Here is a 22,336-nt window from a genome sequence, read left to right on the forward strand (position 1 = left end):
TGAATTATGCCCCAGTTATAACAGTTTGACTTGTCTGCTCATTGTCTCCTTCTCTCTTCACTATAGGAAATGGGTTATTGATAAACATATTGATAAAATCCATGACATTATTTGGTCCTTCGAAAGCCGGGGTCCCATCACCTTGCAGCGCCAAGAACTGACGCCAGGGGACTGTCGAAAACATAATCTCCTACAGCGCTGAGTTTTGCTGGGGGGTCGGTGAGGTCTTGACATCGCTAGGAGGAATGCCGATTCACAAACTCAAGCTCTGAGTGGAGATAATCGGTGAGACAAGTTTGTTGTTTGTTTTGTTGTACAGAGAGAAATCATAGGTGACCAGGGGTTAAATTGAAATGGAAGTAAGCAGATTTCTGGAATGCTGTTATGAGTGCACCGGTATGATAACTGAGAGGTTGCCAAGTGAGAGGTGGCCTGGCTCGTGAGCGTTTAGCCTCTAATAGAAACGCAACTCCAGTTGTCATTGTTGGTTGTGTGGTCAGAGAGAAAGATAAACAGATTCCGGAAATGCTGTATTGGCTTGGTTTTTTGGGCGTTTTTTCCAAAATATAAACACTACCCTGGTGTGATAAAGTAACTATTGTAAATAATTGTATCGGTGTGATAACTAAGAGGTTTAATTGGTTTTGGGGCGTTTTGACCTGAAATATAAACGCTACTCTAATTTGGCCTGGGCCTTTGGGCATTTAGCCTTGAATAACAAACGCTACTCTAGTTATCATTGTTTGTCTTAGTTGTTGTCTGCTTTAATTGTTGTTTGGATTAATGAGAGAGTGTATGGATTCGCTTGTACGTGTGGTATCTATGTATGGGGGGGGGGGGTATAAGAACTCACAAGCACCTTTTGAATGAAGATGGTACATTGATGGAAATGTAAATCCAGCAAATGGGGAAATGATGTGAAAATCATCAGAGGATTGAAGGAAAACATGTTTCGCTGGTATTTTGGTAACCGCTGACCTGTTGTACCTGCAGGGTAACCTTAAAGTGAGATAGCACAAGAGAGAAAAATGAAAACACTACAAATGAACTATCAGGATTATGGTTATGAGGATGCACAGAGCGGTGGAGAGAAAGAAAAAGGTTGAAAATGTGAAACAAAGAGGATGAAGAGCCTGCCTGAAGAATCAGAACAATCGCAGTTGTGCTCTGAGTCTGAGCCACCAAGGTCAATTGTGGCCTGAAGGGTATAACTAGAAAATAAAGATGAAAAATATAATTTGAACAGATTCTCAAAATTGTTATTTATTTGTTTTGATATTAAGCACAGCTGCTGAAGACCTTATTGCATTTGAGCCCCTCTGTGTGGACTTCAGTAAGTCCAGTCAACATGTTCCATGATCAGAATGCACGCTGTCCACTGATGTGGACATGTAGTAAAAATGTTTGCAAATTATTAAATGTTACAAACAATATTTGTTGAAACGTGTTACATTCACACCCAAAGATGAATGAAAATAACTGTTAAAAAGTCATGGTTGAAGATTTCAAATTTCATGCATGAAAAGGTTAAGCACTGGCCAAATATTTAATTCCTGGTATTCTGGTGATTACTATAATCTGAACTATAAACTGTGTCACTTTAGTGGATGAAAGTGAAGGGGTTTAGTGGAATCCCTCAATTTGAGACATTGACTGTTTATCAGTACTTGGTAGTAAATGAGTGCCTAAATAAAAGCTAAGAGTGTATATTTTGGTCAAAACAGTAATCCCAGACCAACTTGACAAATCTTTGTCTCGTGACATTTGAAATAAGACAAGGGAGTTCTCAGCAAATGACAATCGAGCACGGGCAACAGCAGATTTGGTGTGCAGCACCTGTTGAAGTTGAAAACTGCTTTTTGAACACTCTAAAAATATCGGTTGTCATGAACTGAATCTCCTGGTGTCTGTCAACTGTAGAAACTTGTTCAGATCTCCGATTAGCGGACGTTGTGATTAGAACAAGGGGAGAAACTGTCTGGAAGTAATATTAAATGAGACAGCAGATTAAAGCTGTTGTAGGGAATTTGCATTTAAAAAGTCTCAATTCTTTTAATTCTTCATGTATTCCCAGATTGGGAACCTTGAAATGATTTGACACAGAATTTCATGCTCCTCTGTGTCTGGGTTAAACAGCACGGTCGTATCAGAATGTAAACACGCATTCTAACAGACCTTGGGCACAAGTGAGAAAATATTCTATCAGCCATGTGATTCTTAAGCAGAAATCAGAAAAGCTTCTAATATAGTTTCTAAAAGATAAAATACCAAGAAGGAAGAGTAACTCCAAGTTGTTAATTTAACTTCAATGTTGGTTATGGATTCAATCAACTGAATGTAAATGTATTGCTCTATGCCTCTTTGCATGCTCATGTCACGTTCTGATTAGGAGGAGTAGGACCCAATATGCAGAGCACCAGACGATATGAGACAGGAGTTGATATAAAGTAAAAAAAATCCTTTTATTGTAGGATGAACAAAAATAAATCCAAAGGCACTGAGCCTCAAAATCCAGAAATCCAAAAGCAGGAGAACTAAGCTCAATTAGAGCACAAACTGGGGACTAGACAGGAAGCTCACACAGAGCACCAGAGACAACGCTGACAAACAGAGATGCAGACAAAGGACACATGAGGGCGCTAAGAGAACACAAAAGGAGAACCTGGAGTGGGAACTGAAGGAGCTGGGGAACAAAGGGACACAGAACATGATAGTACCCCCCCAAGGGCGGATACCAGACACACAAAACCACAACAAGACCAAACACACACAAAAGACAAAACAGGACACGAGAGGCCACAGAGTGGGAGAGGAGGGGCCAGACAAAAAACAACCAACAAGGGTGGGCGAGGAGGGACCAGGGGACTCTGGGGGGCCGGTGATGGGAAACCAGGAGGCGGGACGGGGCAAGTCTTGGGTCCGGCGACAGGGAACCAGGAGGCGGGACCAGGGAAGTCTTGGGGGCCGGCGACGGGGAACCAGGAGGCAGGACCGGGCAAGTCTCAGGGGCCAGCGACGGGGAACCAGGAGGCGGGACCGGGCAAGTCTCGGGGGCTGGCGACGGGGAACCAAGAGGCGGGACCAGGGAAGTCTTGGGGGCTGGCGACGGGGAACCAGGAGGCAGGACCGGGCAAGTCTCAGGGGCCAGCAACGGGGAACAAGGAGGCGGGACCAGGGAAGTCTCGGGGGCCGGCGACGGGGAACCAGGAGGCGGGAACAGGGAAGTCTTGGGGGCCGGCGATGGGGAACCAGGAGGCGGGACCAGGGAAGTCTCAGGGGCCGGCGATGGGGAACCAGGAGGCGGGACCGGGCAAGTCTCAGGGGCCGGCGCCGGGGAACGAGGAGGCGGGACCGGGCAAGTCTCAGGGGCTGACGACGGGGAACCAGGAGGCGGGACCAGGGAAGTCTCGTGGGCCAGCAACGGGGAACCAGGAGGCAGGACCAGGGAAGTCTCGGAATCTGGGGCTTTGGAGGAGGAGGATGAGGAAGGGTCTTCAGCGGACGAGGAAGGGTCTCTGGAGACAGGGACTGAGACTGGAACACTTGACGGGTCTGGAACACTTGAGGGGACTGGAACACTTGAGGGGTCTGGAACACTTGAGGGGTCTGGAACACTTGACGGGACTGAAACACTTGAGGGGACTGGAACACTTGAGGGGTCTGGAACACTTGAGGGGTCTGGAACACTTGAGGGGACTGGAACACTTGAGGGGACTGGGACACTTGTGGGGACTGGGACACTTGTGGGGACTGGGACACTTGAGATGGGGACGTCGAGACTAGAGACGGGGACGTCGAGACTTGAGATGGGGACGTCAAGACTTGAGACGGGGAGACGTCTACTTCAGAGCTGGAGCTGGAAACGTCTACTTCAGACCTGGGGACATCTACTTCAGAGCTGGAGACGTCTGCTTCAGAGCTGGAGACGTCTGCTTCAGAGCTGGAGACGTCTACTTCAAAGCTGGAGACGTCTACTTCTGTCGACTTCGAGACAGGAGGCATCAACTTCGAGACAGGAGGCGTCCACTTCGAGACAGGAGGCGCCGACTTCTGGCCTGGGGGCGTCGACTTCTGGCTTGGGGGTGTCGACTTCAGGACAGGAGGCGTCAACTTCGAGACAGGAGGCGTCGACGTCTGGCCTGGGGGCGTCGACTTCTGGCCTGGGGGCGTCAACTTCAGGACAGGAGGCGTCGACTTCGAGACAGGAGATGTTGACTTCGAGACAGGAGGCGTCGACTTCAAGACAGGAGATGTTGACTTCGAGACAGGAGGCGTCGAATTCGAGACAGGAGGCGTCGACTTCGAGACAGGAGGCATCAACTTCGAGACAGGAGGTGTCAACTTCTGGCCTGGGGGCGTCGACTTCTGGCCTGGGGGCGTCGACTTCGGGACAGGAGGAGTCGACTTCGGGACAGGAGGCGTCGACTTCGAGACAGGAGGTGTCGACTTCGAGACAAGAGGCGTCGACTTCTGGCCTGGGGGCGTCAAACTCTGGCCTGGGGGCGTCGACCCTCGGCTTGGAGGTGTCGACCCCCAGCCTGGAGGTGTCGACCCTTGGCTTGGAGGAGTCGACCCTTGGCTTGGAGGAGTCGACCCTTGGACTGGAGGCGTCAAACCTTGGACTGGAGGCGTTGACCCCTGGACTGGAGGCGTCAACCCTTGGACTGGAGGCGTCGACCCTTGGACTGGAGGCATCGACTTCTGGCCTGGAGGCGACGACTTCTGGCCTGGAGGCGCTGGACTAGGCGGAGCCTCTTGGACAGGATGGGCCGGAGCCTCCCGGTCGGGCTGGACCGGAGCCTCTTGGAAGGGCTGGACTGGAGCCTCTTGGAAGGGCTGGACTGGAGCCTCTTGGATGGGCTGGACCAGAGCCTCTTGGAAGGGCTGGACTGGAGCCTCTTGAAAGGGCTGGACCGGAGCCTCTTGGAAGGGCGTGACCGGAGCCTCTTGGAAGTGTTGGACCGGAGCCTCTTGGAAGGGCTGGACCGGAGCCTCCTGGAAGGGCTGGAACGGATGCGGCGCGTCCTCTGGGATAACTGCCGAGACAGGATGCGATGCGTCCCCTGGGACCACCGCCAAGACAGGGTGCGATGCGTCCTCCGGGACCACCGCCGAGGCAGGATGCGATGCGGCCTCCGGGACCACCGCCGGAGCAGGATGCGATGCTTCCTCCCGGGACCACCGCAGAAGCAGGATGCGATGCATCCTCGGGGACCACCGCTGGGACTGGACACTGTGCGACCTCGGGGACCACCGCCAGAACAGGAGACACCTGAACTGTTGGTGCTGCTTTGACCCCAGAAGACCTCTGACGGCGGCTGCAGCGACATTAAAGTGGGGGCTCTTGGGTCAACGGAGGTGTGGAGATGACGCTAGCAGGCACTGAGGTGAGGAGGAATGACAGCCCACTGGAGAGGAGGAGGTGGCGCTGTCTGGACCGGGTGGTGGTGTGGTGGTTAGGCCCCTCGGAGATGCAGCGAAGGCGCCTAATAAAACTGAGGCAGGCGACAGATGACAGTCCTCTGGAGAAACGCCGGCAGCGCTTCCCTGGCCAGATGGAGATGCAGAGGTGTGCGACAAGGATTGCTGTGGACTGCAGAAGACGTCCAGCAGCGCCCTGGCAAAATTCCAAAAAACAATCTCGTCTATGGGATGGAGCTCGAAATAGTAGGCTGCCCACTTCAGAGCTCTAGCCCTCAGAAAGCACACCATAAAAGTAATTAAATCTGTGTCCGAGCAGTTCATGTCCATGGAGCGCACGAAGTCCAAAATAAACTCCAGACAGGTGTCCGGGTCGCCATAGAAGTTATAAATCCACTGAGATGTGGGTGAAGCTGAAAGTTGCGCTGGGTCCTGGTGTGGTCGGTCCATTCTGTCAAGTTCTGATTAGGAGGAGTAGGACCCAATATGCAGAGCACCAGACGATATGAGGCAGGAGTTGATATGAAGTTAAAAAAAATCCTTTTATTGTAGGATGAACAAAAAAAAATCCAAAGGCATGGAGCCCAAAATCCAGAAATACAAAAGCAGGAGAACAAAGCTCAATTAGAGCACAAACTGGGGACTAGACAGGAAGCTCACACAGAGCACCAGAGACAACGCTGACAAACAACAGAGATGCAGACAAAGGACATATGAGGGCGCTAAGAGAATGTTGAGTATTTTATAATTGTATATTTTTGAGGCCTAAAAGATGCCCAATTTGTGTCATTAACACTTCATGAATCTCTGTGTTTGCCAACTGGGGCTGTTCATGAAAGGTTGAGCAGAGAAGCTCGTTTGCAGTCAAGGATGTTGATTGTGGATTTCCAGGATGTTGATTGTAGATTTCCAAGGAAACATCTGTACCTCTGTAACCTGAGAAGGTCCCGCCTTCTCCATCCTTTGCTAAATAAAAGCCCTGGCTAACTGAGAATACATGGGAGTGACGTGGGGAAGCCTCGGAGGAGGTTCCTCTGCGTTAACTCTCCATATTTTGGGGACTCAGGGTAAAATGTCGCCCTTGTTGTCAAGAGTGTTTATTTCAGGTTCCAGGGTTATGGAGATTAAATATTACCTAACATTTAATTACCTAACATCTTGGTGGAGGATGAGGGCATGCAGAGCTGGTGAGCTGAAGGCTTTCCCCAGGATCAGAGGGGGGCTGGTTAACTCCATGGATGGGTTTCCACCCAGCTCTCGCAAGGCGATTTATGGACATTACGAATAATCTACTCTCTCTCTGTGTCGTCCTTTAAGGTAATATAGGATAAAATTAATTACCTATCATTGTGGTGGCCCGTACGGAGAGCGCAGAGCCTAGCGATGGAAGATTGTCTCCAGGGAGCCTTGTGGCGCCACTTCTTCATCAAAAGTCCGGGGGGCTGCAAATTGTCCCATCGGCCGGCTGAATAGCTCTGCAGACGGACTTTCATCAACAGGCTCTCGCGCTCCAAACTCCGGACGAATTTACCACGCAGAGGGGAGTAAGTACTTCATTAATTTGCACCTTTTGTTCTTAACCGTTGGCAGTGTGATTTAAGATTGATTGTGGTGACTGACATTTACGCACGAAAAGACGTTTTCGTGTCCAGCTAGGGGTTGTACATGTGAACCGTGGGGTTGCACTGAATACATGAACCGTGGCTGTAGTCCTGGCCTTGAGTTTAGGAGGTTTCAATAAGTCTTGTGTCTGCGCGCACAGGGCGTCCCGCAGAGCTGTGGGTAGTAATTACAGGTGAATGTTCAGATGCACCTAAAACTGTTGCTAAACCAGCGCTGCATTAAAGCAGCCGCGGATGGTTAATACACGCAGCACAGAGTACATGTGCTGGTGTCGATTGGAGAGGTTTGTTGCTAAAATCACACTGCCGCAGGGAATTGTTTAAATATTTTATGGTGCGTACACTAAAATTAATTACCGCTACATTGGCAAAGAATCCTACGTTGGTCTAAATTCGGCCTTGCTGTGTGTTATTTGTGATTGTGATTTGTTGTGCTGCTGGCATCGTGGGATGCGTTCCATTTCTGAGTGGTCAGGATTGACACTTCTGGCTAGTTTTTGTGCGGAACTTTGTGTTCCCGTGATTTGTTGCTGAAATATTGTCAGCAGTCGTTTGTGTTGAGGTTTAAAAATCCTAATAACTGGACGACAGTGATTTTACGCTGGTAGTGATTTTTTGCCATTCACGCACGAAAGACGTATCGGGCCCAGGCTGAGGACTGGACTCAGAGTCGCTGGACTTTGTCCTGGACTCCGTTTGTCTCTGAGGGAGCAGAGTAAACGCGAGGGAGGTTGTAATTAGTCCATGTCAGCGTACATGGACCCCCCACGATGGATTGTGGGTTGTAATAGAGTTGAATGTGCAGACTCACTATGTAAGCTCACTGTTGCTGGAATTGTTTAACTATTTTATGGTGCGTACACTAAAATTAATCACCGTTATTTGGCTTAAAGATCTCAAATCGGTCTAAAATTCCCGGTCTGTGTGTTGAGATTTTTCTGGTGTCATGGGGCTGAGTTCCATTTTGTGGGTGGACTTGCCGGTTTCCGTGTTTACGTGTTGAGAATTGTTTAAAGTTGTCGCTGGTGACTGGCATGTTTTCTGTATTTGCGCTGTATGTCGCTTTGTGATTTTAAATTTGTGACAGAGTTTGGCTCCGTCTGTGTGTGAGTAAAGGTTTTTGGGCCTGACTGGATCTGGTCTGATCTGGGGGGGGGGGTTGTGTGCGTCAAAGCTCTGAATGTGTGTGAGTGAAAGCCTGCAGGTTTGTTTCTGTTCGTGTGTGCGTGAGAGAAGTTTTGGGCCGAGGTTCTGAGCCTGAATGTGTGTCTCGGCCAAGATCTCTGAGTGGGTGGAAGGTCCGAATGCATGATAATGTGTGTCACTGTGACTTTGAGTTAGTCTGTTCTGTGTGAAACCTGCAGATTCTAGATAATTTATGTTGTCCTGTTATGATTTGTGTTGTCCTGTTCTATTTGTGTGTGCGTGTGTTTCCTGAGAGATGCTGGAGAAGAAAGGAAAAGGAGGGGTGAAGGTTTGAGGGGGTGTATGAGAGACAGCGAAATGTTAATTGATGAGGGAGGTTTGGTAAGGAAAAAATGAGAGGTTAGCAGAGAAGGTTGAGAAAAAGCAGACAGGTGGTGAAATAATGAAAAGAAGTCGTGTGTCAGTGAGTGTATGGAAGACAGAAAGGAGGTGTGTTGATTAGCTAAATACTAGAATGTTAAGGCAATACAGTTAAACAGGGATAAATACATTCGTCCTAGGTAAACTACCTCCTTCAGCATCATCGGCTGAATGGACGCCCAAATATGATGGAGAAGATTCACGCGATTGCCTCAAATTAAATTAGATATTCTGGTCTACAGTTTATTATTTTATTAAGATACATAAAGCTCTTTTATTATTTTATTAAAATACATAAATACCCATGTTAACAGATCATGTAGTTATACCTAAGCAGTCCCCCTAATCTTTTATTGATGGATTTGACCCCAAGTTACAGAATTTGAAGGGAAAATTGTTGTAAATCATGATTTTGTGTTTAAGAGGTACAAAACCTTAAAAACAGCTTTTGCCATTTTAAAATGACAGACTCTTTTCTTTTGCCTCTTTGTGCAATTCCAGCATAGCTCTGATTTCGCCACACGGAAACAGAATAGCTGTGCAGCAGCTACTCTGGATCCGAAGATGCCTTTTGCTCAAGAACTAAGTTTAAAAAAAATACAACTTTGACTTAAAAAATACAAACTTTAGAAAGTTCTATATAGATAGTTTAAAACAACCCCAAACTAAATATTTCGACCTGGTTTTTAGCCTAGTTAAGTAGACATGGTTTAATTTTAACATTCTAATTTTATGAGACCTATTGTTTAACTTCTGTATTATTGTTCCAATTATGCAGTTTTCTTTTAGTGGGTTATTTTCTTAGGTGATAGAATTCTGCACAATGCAGTAACAGTTTTCGTATCTCGGGTTGCATCTCATGTCCGGTGAAGCTGAACTCAGAGGAAGTTACTAATCCCTACGTTGCGGTTTTGACATCCAATGACCTCACCACTCGGACCGCATCCCTCCGGACCGCCGAGAGCAACTCATACCAAGGTTATCGTACGCCTGCACACTGGAGTCTGATGAGTTTAAACAATCAACTCTCTACTTATAAACAAACAACAAATTATTTTACAACCCAGACTTCACAACTTCTCTCAGATACAAAGAATGGTTTTGCTAAAACATCTAGCTTCCATCACACCACCTCACACATCACATTAAATCACTTCATATCCATCACACCACATCTCATTATTCATATCTTCTCATGTATGAATTATTAGTTTAGGCAAAATAATTTTATTCATTTTATAAACTATAAACTGACTCTGTCTGAATTAATACGAAGTGTGTTTATGGTCCCAAAGAAGCAAAGAACCCTAGAATCTTCTGACTAAAATCTCGCGGCAGCATTTTGAACCATTTGTGTCACAACGTGCCGGTGAGTGGAGCGGAGGTGAGAATCCAAATGCTGGGGAGGAAGAAGGCAGGCAGACAAACTGGAAAACTTAAAGGGTTTTAATGATATACGCACGCAGGACATGGAAACAATGAGGCAACAAGAGACAAAGAACTGGAGGGGTTTAAATACAGGAGGGCTGGGTGCTTGGGTGATTGGGAAACAAGAGGCAGGTGGGAGCAATCAACAGGGACACAGGCTGAACCAAATGGGGAAACAGGACAGGGTGTGACAATTTGGAGCTGAGCTAGAGCAGCCTTGCTAACTCCAGAGTAGAGGGAGTTGCAGTAATCTGAGAGGTGATGAAAGCATGGATTTCTGTCTCCAGGTGAGCCTGTGACACTCGTGGCGTAATCCTGGATATAAGTCTGCTACTGGAGTTGACCTGATTTCTGTTTTTGTCTTACAGATCTGTCTTAAAACATTTTAAATACAGTTTTACAGATTAGTTTCACCTTTTAAACTGGATTAATGACAAATAAACTTTTGCAAATGATTCTCGTTTCAGCTGAGCTAGCTTCCCGTTGGGCTGCTTCCACAAAGACGTGCAACTCAAGTGCAGGGAGGGTTGTGTACAGCAGGGGGAGATGTTCAGAGGAGCGGTTTGATCCAATCATAAGAGCAGGGACCAGCACAATGATTGGGCGGGATTCCTCCATCACTTTCAATTTTTTTTCTTTTTTGACCAAACATTCATTTTTATTAGCTTTGGCATCGATATCAGTATGTGCAGAAAAATCCAGTCCTGTAGTAAAACGCTCAAAAAATAACCCAAACTGCACCTTAAGTCTAATATTAGTTTGTAAAAAAGAAACCATGAAGACAAAGACATGAATGCATGTGGTTTTATTGATGTTTCTTCTGAGACTCAAGCTTGGTGCTTGATTCAATGTCGGGGAAAGAACCAATCTGTAAGAAGAAAACCACAAACTAAGTCTGTTGTACAAAAATGTTTCATGTAACAAAACTGCAGGACTGAACTGGTTCCTACTCACAGTGACACCTGTAGATCACGTCCAGGTACTTGAAGGTTCCAAAGCAGGGGTCTCCAAAAACCTCGTTACTGGCTGTGACGCTGCAGCTGTTTTCCCCGTTACAGCTGTGGATGAAGAGCAGCAGGAGAACCGAACATTAAAGTTTTATCTCCGCTTTAATCCTGGACTTCAGAGAAAAAGAGAGAAACGGTACTTTGAAGCAACAATATCAGAGATAGTGGAGCAGGAGGTGTCTTGGAGCTGAGATGGAGGACGTCCGGCGGAGCAGGTGGTTTTGTCATGACGTCCATAGTCCGCAGAAAATATGGAGATGACAAATCCTGGAGCTGAGGTTAAAGGTCAAGCAGAACAGTTTTAACACAAAACTTTCCGGGAGTAAAATGTAGCTAAAAAGCGTCTCAGAAGACAGAAGGTTTGAAACAAAAGGAAGAATCGTGTTTCTGAAAAGCTTCAGTCTGAATGAAGCTTCTTCATTTGCTTTGAGTTCCAGGCTCGTGTCTGTCCAGCAGGAATTTAACAGTTATGACTAAGAGACTTTTACTCAAACGAGCCTGGACTGTGACGCGCTTCAGGAAGTTTAGTTTCTACAAGTTAGAAAATAAAAGATGTGAGATGACTTTGGGAGGACACCAAATAACAAACTAACGAATCCTGGGACAGGAAACGTTCCTCACCGCCGTCTCCACCAGCGAACACTAAAGAAATGAGCTGGTTTGTAACCTGAAGGGTTTGTGTGAGGCCAGAGGAAACCAGAGGCTTACCACACGTCAGCTGGACCGTTGAATGCTCACATATGATGACACGATCTGTAAAAAATATGAACTAAATCAGATGTTTTATAGTTTCATAAACAGTCACGATGCTTTCATCTGAGAAGCTGCTGCAGTAAAATAAAAAAGAACCTACTTGTACCGAAAGCTTCACAAAACATCTGTGGATGTAAAAAACAAAGAGTCAGAACCAGAATGAAGCCAGTAGAAACACATTTCTATGTGGACTGGTCGGACTGGTGGAGCTGGGAGCTCTAAGATAAATCATTGGTGTTATTTTAAATCTGAGCGTTTAGCTGAAAGAGGATCGTCTGTAAAACATGAACGAAGCTTCTGCTTCGTTGGTTTTAAACACGTTTCATTGGTTCGTTTCTCATCAGGTCATCATGAGAAAATAAATCCACCAAAGTCACATTCATGCTGATTATTTAACTACAGAAGAACTTCTGCTGACTCACATTTCCTCCGATCCCGAGGAGCAGCAGGAAGAGCAGACCTGACGCCATCTGGGTAGAACGTGTCATTTTAGTGTTCAGGAGGAAAATCCACATTAAAAGACTTTTCTAAAAACTCTGACGTGGATATCCATCACTAGCAGTAACAGCTGATGAAGAGCGGTCAGGGTTTACCTTGTTGTGATGAATCCAAGCAGCAGCAGCAGCAGTCTCTGGGTGAAGGATGCCTTCCTGAACTAAACACAGAGTTTATATACCATTGCTCCAGCTGGTGGACCTGTCAGTCACTGAGGACAGCTGATTAGATAAACATGAACACAACCGGGCAAACACACCCAACCCTAACCCAGCTAGTACTGGGACTGGTCAGTGTGGGTCAGCAGCAACGACTGCTCATCAGCAAATCAGCAATCAGTTGAGTCTCTTGCCCAAGGACACAATGGCAGCATTCTCTGCTGGGAGCTGGGAATGAATCCTACAACTGGGATTACTGGACAACCTGCTGTACCCCTGAGCTTCTGCTGCCCCCTATCGAACTTCATCGGTAGTTTCACCACAGCTACATTTCACCTCATATGAGATCTTTTCTAAAGTCTTTGAATCATCTGTAACTTTTTTCAGTTTGGAGACAAACACCAGATTTAATCAACGAACGAACAAACAGAACAACTCAGTTCCGTTGTTGGGTTCTTTTCTGAACAGAGTAATGGATATTTGTTCACCTTGCTGACAAGTTTTGGCTGCATCCGTAGCAAGAAGGTGAATAACCAATCTCTGATATTCAGAAAAGAACCAAATGAAGGAACTGAGTAACCATCACAGAACAAACTAAACGAAGACGAGGACAAGTCTGTTTAGATGAATGAGATCATTAAAGTAAAATACAACAATCTCCGTGCTTTTGTATCAGTTTGAAATGAAAACAGAAATCATGACTTGTGTAGAGAACCCAAGTCACGTGTCCAGGGTCATGTGACTGAAGCTTTGAGTCAAAGTCTAACTCTGAGATGTGTCATAAAACATCTTGAAGCATATCCATCCATCCATCCATCCATCATCCATCCATCCATCCATCCATCTATCCATCCATCCATCCATCATCCATCCATCCATCCATCATCCATCCATCCATCTGGAGTCGGGTCGCGGGTCAGTAGCCTTAGTCAAAGGCCCAGACTTCCCTCTCTCCAGCCACTTGTGCCAGCTCTTCCGGGGAATCCCAAGGTGTTCCCTGGCCAGGAGAGAGACATAGTCCCTCCACCGTGTCCTGGGTCTACCTTTAGGCCTCCTCCCGGTTGGACGTGCTCGGTAAACCTCACCAAGGAGGCGTCCAGGAGGCATCCTGACCAGACGCCCGAGCCACCTCAACTCGATGTGGAGCAGCAGCGGCTCTACTCCGAGCCCCTCTCGGATAAACGAGCTTCTCACCCTATCTCTAAGGGAGAGCCCAGCCACCCTGCAGACAAAACTCATTTCGGCCTCCTGTATGCGTGATCTCGTTCTTTCGGTCACTACCCAAAGCTCATGACCATAGGTGAGGGTAGGAACGTAGATCGACCGGTAAATTGAGAGCTTCGCCTTCCGACTCAGCTCTCTCTTCACCACGACAGACCGGTACAACGCCCGCATCACTGCAGATGCAGCACCAATCCACCTATCGATCTCACGCTCCAGTTTTCCCTCACTCGTGAACAAGACCGCGAGATTCTTAAACTCCTCCACTCGGGGCAGGACCTCATCCCTGACCCAGAGAAGGCATTCTACCCTTTTCCTACTCAAGACCATGGTCTCAGATTTAGAGGAGCTGATTCTCATCCCAGCTGCTTCACACTCGGCTGCGAACCGCTGAACCCTTTTGAGTTGGGTAGGAATATCTATGTGAGGTTTTAATGTCTGATTAATCCTCGTTTCAGCATCTCTGACAGGAGAATCACATTTCTGGTTTCTTTAGTTTTCATGATGGGAAAAATAAAAGCTCACATTAAAAAGCAACACGAGGCTTAATGTGAATGTTAAATATTTTTAACGAAGATGATTCTGTTTCCACCAAACAGGACAAAGAGTAAAGGACAGTTTTTATCTCTATCAGAAAACTGATAAAAAGATGATCATGAGGAGACAGAAGCAGCTTGTCCTTGTGCGAAGGTACAGGAAGCACGATAAGAGCAGCACAACCGCTTCAGAGATGGGTCTGGAGCAGGGTTCTGATTGTTCTGTAATCAGGATTGCACCGGACCGCTCAGCGAGACACGGCTCTGAGAAGAAATCAGAAATGCTGCTTCAGGCAGATCACAGCAACTGAGACATGAACATGGCTGATTTCTCCTGGAGCTCAAACACAGGTGAGGGCCACACCTGGGTGAAGACCCAAACCCTACCCCAGTCCAGAAGGGTTCTGATGTTCTGCATCCCAGGAGGGTTTCATCAAAACCACAATTTTCTTTACATTCGGTTTTAAAAAGAAAAATAAATATTTACAAAAACGTGTTTTTTTGTCTACAGCAGAAAAGGGTCGTTTGTGTGTTTTTATGATCATTCATGAAATCACTGCTTAAATCTGCATTTTAGTTATATTTAAAACATGAAAAAGGTTTTTAGCCAAGGGTCACACAGGAAGGTCCAAAGGGCCACCTGTAGCTCCAGCTCCCTGGACCTCTCAAGCCCCCCCACCACCACCCCACCCCACCGCTCTCCCGATAGGAGTCTAGTTATATCCCTTCTACACACATATATACACACACACACACACACACCTGAAGGCTAATGATGGGTAGAAAAAGAAGCAGCAATGTCTTTATCCTCACTATCAGCTAGTTTTGCTGATAACTCTAGAGACATAGTAGCTGAGGATGTAGATGGAAGCTCATCCTCAAGGGTCAAGGCTGTAACTGCTGTGGACGATAAGATAGATGGCAGATCTTGTCCAACAGGGGAGGTGGGGGGCTCATCCTGACCAGTGGCAGATGATGATCCAAAATATTTTAGAATTGCCCCTGAAATTGCAATTTAAACTGACATAAAAACACTGTAGACTACCAGAAAGGCCACATTTTATTCCTGAACAAACCATGTGAAAAATAATCACTGTAACAAATGCAATGAAGGAGCCACACTTCTGACAAATCTGTCCAAACAAGACTGTGGTCTGCTGCTAAAGAAGTGAAATAAAACAACTAAATGATGAGGCTGCGATGTCAGAATCTTATAAAAGCCTAAATAATGTGTTAAATCAATGGGTGTTGTCTAGTTCCCTCTTTCCCATCTGATATTTATTTTAGGTGGTATTTATATCACTCATCATCCTAGTCAAAATAACATATCTGAATATATCCACAGTTACACCATGATCAGTAGGCCAGTAATGTATTTCATGAACATGTTCAGTAGCACTGGAAATGCTAATAACAGGATAGATAGTTAGAACTGGGGACTTTTTTCTGCTTGTAGAGTTTACTCATTATTATGTGAACATGAATCTTTATCAATGCGTTTTCGTTGTTGTTCAGGAGGCAGGCTGCAGGCTGCAGTGCGCATTTAACGAATCCTCGTGCTTGAATCATTAAGGAATTTATTCGAACCATTCGTTTCAAACTTTCAGCCCTGTTTGCTCTGTTAGCAATTACTTGACCGAATTTAACTGTTAAAATCCCCAGTGAACCGGTTTAAAAACATTTAAAACGTGCATGCTAGCATGAGAACGTACTACCTTTATCTTTACCCCATTTCTCCTCTTCGTCTGAACTGGGCACCTGTTGGTTTTGGCCTTTTTCTGTCCATCTCGTTTGGCACTGGACTGAATAAACAGGTTTCAGATCGTCAATTACAACAACGAGGAGTCAAGACTAAACCAACTGACCTTGGTGGGTGACCACAAAATCGTTTTGCTTTTCCTCTTAATTTTTTGGCCATTTCACACAATTCAGAAAAACATGAAGGAATTATAAGCCTGTATTTAAAATATTATGAAATAAATGTGCGCTATCTTGGCGAACATCAGCCATCTCATACAGTTGATTCAGGGTTAGGGTTGCCAATTGTGCTGAGTCCCAGCTGCACTGAGCCTGTCTGTTAAAGTATCCATCCAAAAATTAAAATTGCCTCCAAGTATAAGTGGACAGTCCAAGTGTTTGGAGAGTACAGAGAAAAATTTGACTGAAGAATGAAGGGTCATTACTATTTGGACAGTATATGCTGACGATACATAAGCTTTGGTTCTGTATAGAAACTAAACTACATCCCACTTTAAAAGAAAGTGGAAGATGATCTTGCGAGATGGAAATCCTTATCAACATCACTCAGGGGGAGGGTTGCTACAATTAAAATGATGGTCTTACCCAGAATAAATTACTTATTTTCAATTATCCCAAACAAGCCACCAGCTGACTGGTTTAGATCTCTGGACTCCTCAATCACTAAATTCCTTTGGCAGGATAAACCTCCACGAATTAGCTTAAAAACGCTTCAGAAGACCAAAGATAGAGGAGAACTGGATCTTTCTAACTTTTATCATTATTTCATAGCCAACAGGCTGCAATATATACCAAGATGGTTGCAAGATAGCCCACTACCAGCTCAGTGGCCTTGTGGTAGAGTGTCCGCCCTGAGACTGGGAGATCAGGGTTCGATTCCTGGTCGGGTCATACCAAAGACTTTGAAAAAATGGGACCCAATACCTCCCTGCTTGACACTCAGCATTAAGGGGTTGGATTATGCGGAGCCCTCTGCCTTGGGGCCGGTGGTCAGGGGCGGCGGCGGCCGGGGCGCTCCCCAGGTAGTGCCCGGGCACTGGTGGGGGTTTCTGCCCTACGCCACTGGGCGTCATGGGCCGGTGTCTTGGCTGCTGCCGTGGATCTGTTGCTGCCAAGGCAGATGGCTCCGCTGATGATGTGTCGTTCATTACCTGACCCATCTGAACTCAGCCTATTGTTTCCTCTGGTGTTCACGAGTGTGTGTGTGTGTGTGTGTGTGTGTGCGTGTGTGTGTGTGTGTGTGTGTGCGGGTGATTGTATGTCCACTTTGGAAGTTGGGTGCGGGAGGGGAACTGTAATTTTTAATTGTTTTATACTTGGGGAGGGGGGCTGGGATGGGAATGTGGGATCTATGGGGCCATTTTAATCTGTAAAGCACTTTGAGTTGCATTTTTTGTATGAAAAGTGCTATATAAATAAAGTTGATTTGATTTGATTTGATTTGGATTAGGGGGTTAAATCACCAAATGGTTCCCGAGTGCAGCTGTGTCTGCTACTCACCACTCCACCAGGGTATTGGTCAAATGCGGAGAACAAATTTCACACGCACATCAGTGTGTGTGACAACTAATGGAACTTTAACTTTAACTAGATGAGTCCTGGTTAGATACAGAACAGACATTTTGCAATAAGATAGAGCTTTCAGACTTACAATTTATTAGCTCAAGCATAAGAAAACATGAAGGCTTCAAAAGTATTAATGTCAGCAACTCTCTGGCAGCATGGTGGGAGTATCTAAAAATGACAGAGTCTTCCCTAACACCATGCAGACGCACACCCATCTGGAATAATCCTGATATTTTGCAAAATAACAAAATGATGATTCTTCCAGACTGGAAAACTAAAGAAATTCTGTACCTGGAACACATATATTTAAGACTGGACTTCATCCCATTTAACAGAATAGTTTCCCAATTTGGAATAGATAAGAATAGCGTTTTAGAATATCACCAAATTAAATCTGTAGTTAAACTAAAATTTAAGCTCAATAAAGTAGAATTACAAACACTACCAAGGGTATTAGACTTCTACAGGTGCTGGCCAGTAAATTAGAATATCATCAAAAGGTTGAAAATATTTCAGTAATTCCATTCAAAACGTGAAACTTGTACATTATATTCATGCAATGCACACAGACCAATGTATTTCCAATGTTCATTACATTTAAATTTGATATTCATAAGTGACAACTAATGAAATCTCCAAATTTGGTATCTCAAAAAATTAGAATATTCTGAAAAGGCTGAATATAGAAGACACCTGCTGCCACTCTAATCAGCTGATTTACTCAAAACACCTGCAAAGGCCTTTAAAAGGTCCCTCAGTCTTGTTTTGAAGGCACCACAATCATGGGGAAGACTTCTGACTTAACAGCTGTCCAAAAGACAATCATTGACACCTTGCACAAGGAGGGCAAGACACAAAAGGTGATTGCTAAAGAAGCTGGCTGTTCGCAGAGCTCTGTGTCCAAGCACATTAACAGACAGGCGAAGGGACAGAAAAAATGTGGTAGAAAAAAGTGTACAAGCTCTAGGGATAACCGCACCCTGCAGAGAATTGTGACGACAAACCCATTCAAAAATGTGGGGGAGATCCACAAAGAGTGGACTGCAGCTGGAGTCAGCGCTTCAAGAACCACCACGAGGAGACTCATGAAAGACATGGGATTCAGGTGTCGCATTCCGTGTGTCAAGCCACTCTTGAACAAGAAACAGCGCAAGAAGCGTCTCGCCTGGGCCAAGGACAAAAAGGACTGGACTGATGCTGAGTGGTCCAAAGTTATGTTTTCTGATGAAAGCAAGTTCTGCATTTCCTTTGGAAATCAAGGACCCAGAGTCTGGAGGAAGAGCGGAGAAGCACAGAATCCACGTTGCATGGGGTCCAGTGTAAAGTTTCCACCGTCAGTGATGGTGTGGGGTGCCATGTCATCTGCTGGTGTTGGCCCACTCTGTTTCCTGAGGTCCAGGGTCAATGCAGCCGTCTACCAGGAAGTTTTAGAGCACTTCATGCTTCCTGCTGCTGACCAACTTTATGGGGATGCAGACTTCACCTTTCAACAGGACTTGGCACCTGCACACAGTGCCAAAACCACCAGCACCTGGTTCAAGGACCATGGTATCCCTGTCCTTGATTGGCCAGCAAACTCGCCTGACCTTAACCCCATAGAAAATCTATGGGGTATTGTGAAGCGGAGGATGCAATACGCTAGACCCAACAATGCAGAGGAGCTGAAGACGACTATCAGAGCAACCTGGGCTCTCATAACACCTGAGCAGTGCCACAGACTGATCGAGTCCATGCCACGCCGCATTACTGCAGTTATTGAGGCAAAAGGAGCCCCGACTAAGTATTGAGTGCTATACATGCACATTCTTTTCATGTTCATTCTTTTCAGTTGGCCAACATTAGAGAAACAAACATCTCTGGATGTCTGGAATAATCCTGATATTTTGCAAAATAATAAAATGATGAACCTTCTGGACTGGAAAAATAAAGGAATCCTATACCTGGAAAACATATATGAAGGATTGGACTTCATCCCATTTAATAGAATAGTCTCCCAATTTGGAATAGAAAAGAATAGCTTTTTAGAATACCACCAAATCAAATCTGTAGTCAAACAAAAATTTAAGCTCAATAAAATAGAATTACAAACCCCGCCAAGGGTTTTAGACTTCTGCAATCTCAAACCCCCTAAACTACTGTCTAAAGTATATAGGACACTGTCCAAAATAGACGATAGAATAGCAATCCCTATTGAAAAATGGGAGGTGGATCTATCAGTCAGCTTTGACCAGAACTTCTGGTCCCAAACTTGTTTAAAAACTTTTAAAATGATCAGACACCCCAATTTACAATTAATTCAGTACAAAGTTCTACACAGAGTACACTATACAGGTCATCGGATGTTCAAGATGGGGTTTGTGTCGTCTGACATCTGTACACACTGCACAAACAACATTCCTGACAATTACGTTCATGCACTGTGGTCCTGTCCACCTGTCCAGGAATTTTGGGGTAGAGTATGTGAAGACCTGTCAAAGTCTCTGAAATGTCATATCCCAATCACCCCCTCTCTTTGTTTACTGGGAAACCTGGATGATGTCCCGATTGAAAAATCTTTGGTTCACGTGGTTCTGACTGCCATATGCATCGCTAAGAAAACTATCCTCTTGAATTGGAAAAATAGAGAAAATCTCTGCATTAACCAGTATAGAAATCTTTTGTTAGATCATATTGCACTTGATTTAGCCTCTGCTTCCACTTCAAATAAATCTCTCTGGGCTCCTTTGATCGGTTCCATCACATGGCGGTGATGGGGGGCCGTTGATGATGTCCTGCGGGATGATGTGGGTGGGGGGGTGGAGGGTCTGAGTTTGGAGTATCTGGATGTTCCCTGGGGATGGGTTCACTGGGGATGTCTGGCACTGGGGGGCCGTTCCCCCCCTCTGGAGGTGCTTGGGTTGCCTCGGGGGGTGTACTGCTGGCGGTTGTGAGTGGAGCCCCTTGGAGGTCTTGGCGGCGGCCATGGGTCACTGCCTGGCGGCTGCATTGCCCCTGGGTGGGTCTGGGTGGGGGCCTGGGGGCTCGGGGTGTTGGGGTGGCCGGCCCCGTGTGGGGATCTGGGCTGGGCCTTGGGGGTCGGGTCCCTACATGTACGCTGCCGGGAAGAAGGCAGGAATACGCAGAAGTACCTGGCCCGGGTTCAGGGGCGTAGGGCAGGCCCTGGCTCCTCTGTTGTCCCATCACAGGGGAGGGGGAGGTCCAGGAGGGGGAGGACCCAACCTTACCTGGATGTCTTATTTCTTATATATTCTGGAAGTTGTGCAAATGCAGGGATGGGCATAGATATTCTGCTGGGGTGGGGCTGGGTCGGCTCCCTCGGGCTCTGTGGGGCTCTGTGATGCTGCTGCTTTGGGCCCTGGCAGGATGGGCTGGGGTCTCCATGCCCTGGGCGGCGGTATGACAACGGAGGTGCCTATTGGGGTCAGTGGGGGAGCTGGCTCCCTGGAGGGCTAAGCCCTACCAGCCATTCCTCCCCATCCCCGTTTATTTCTCTCCTCCTGCTCCCTCACATCATCACACAAACATGCACATAGGACCTTGGGGGGTGGACAAGTCGAGGAGTGCGGGTATGGACCCCATTTCCGCATTCCTGTGGCTTCCTGCCCCCCAATTTTATTTGCACCTTATGCACTTCCACCGACGACATTCCACGCAAACATACACTTAGGGCCTTGGGAGTGAGCACATTCAACGGCACTTGGCAGGGGGAGTTCTCAGCCTCCTCCCGAGTGCCGGTGCCCACTTCGAATTTTAAACTGCATTTAGACACCAAGGGCTGTGGGTGCAAGTAGGGTGGTGCAGTGGCATCAGCTGGCATAGGCCAGAAAATGCCCGCACTGCCCGCTCACCACAGCAATAGAATACACCTCATTAACACACAACACTATGTTGGAGCAGGTGGAGGGAGACCAGGGGGTCTTAGCACACCTCTGTTGTTGCTTGGCTGCCTGGGGCTGGAGACTAGGAGGGAGATCTGGCCGTCTGGTTGGGGTCTGGGGTGGTGGGTTGCTGTGCTCGGCGGTGGGCGGGGGAGCCTGCTCATCAGCACCCCAGCAGAAAGGGTCAAACTCTGGTAACCGGTGGTGGTTGTACCCCATGTGCAGCATTACCGGGACCAGAGTGAATAGGGTGTGTATGGGGAGCATGAATGGGTGTCCGGCGTGTATTTTTGTAAGTCTTTGGTTGTATGTGCATGTGTGAGCATGAGGGAGGGAGTGTGTGACTGTGTTTGTGTATGACTGTATATGTCAGGTGGGGCCTTTGACTCCTCCCTTCTCCTGGGACCTCCTTTGATGATATAGATCTTCGTCTCCCCTCCCCCCTGTCACACCTGGTGTGGGTGTGATGCCTTGGTCTGCCTGAGTGTTCGTGGCTCCCGGGTCAGGGAGTTTAAGATTTTTGGCATCTGCCTGATCAATCCCAGTGGCGGCCTGGGGGGGTCTGGGTCCCTGGGCTCTGCTGGGTCCCCGGCGGGGGTGGTCGCCCCTGGGTCCCGGGTCGCTGGGTCCCGGACTCGGCCGGCTAGGGGGTGGGAGGCTGCGGGCAGGCCTGAGGACTTGCCGCTGATATCTCCCGGGGCTCTGCCGGCTGCTGGTTGTGGCCCCCCGGGGCGATCCTCTGTGCCTCTCGAGGGGGGCGGGGGCCTTTCTGGTTGCGGGCTCCTTGGGGTTCCTGTGTTCTGGGGCAGCGCCTGGATCTCTGGGACTTGGAGCTCCCCCCCGTCTCCTACGCGTCTTTGGGGGGCAGATCTGTGGTCCCTCACACTCTCTATTGGACGCTCCTATAGATAAACCTTACATAAACAA

The sequence above is a fragment of the Nothobranchius furzeri genome, chromosome 15, assembly GCF_043380555.1.
Source record: "Nothobranchius furzeri strain GRZ-AD chromosome 15, NfurGRZ-RIMD1, whole genome shotgun sequence".
Taxonomy (NCBI): Eukaryota; Metazoa; Chordata; class Actinopteri; order Cyprinodontiformes; family Nothobranchiidae; genus Nothobranchius; species Nothobranchius furzeri.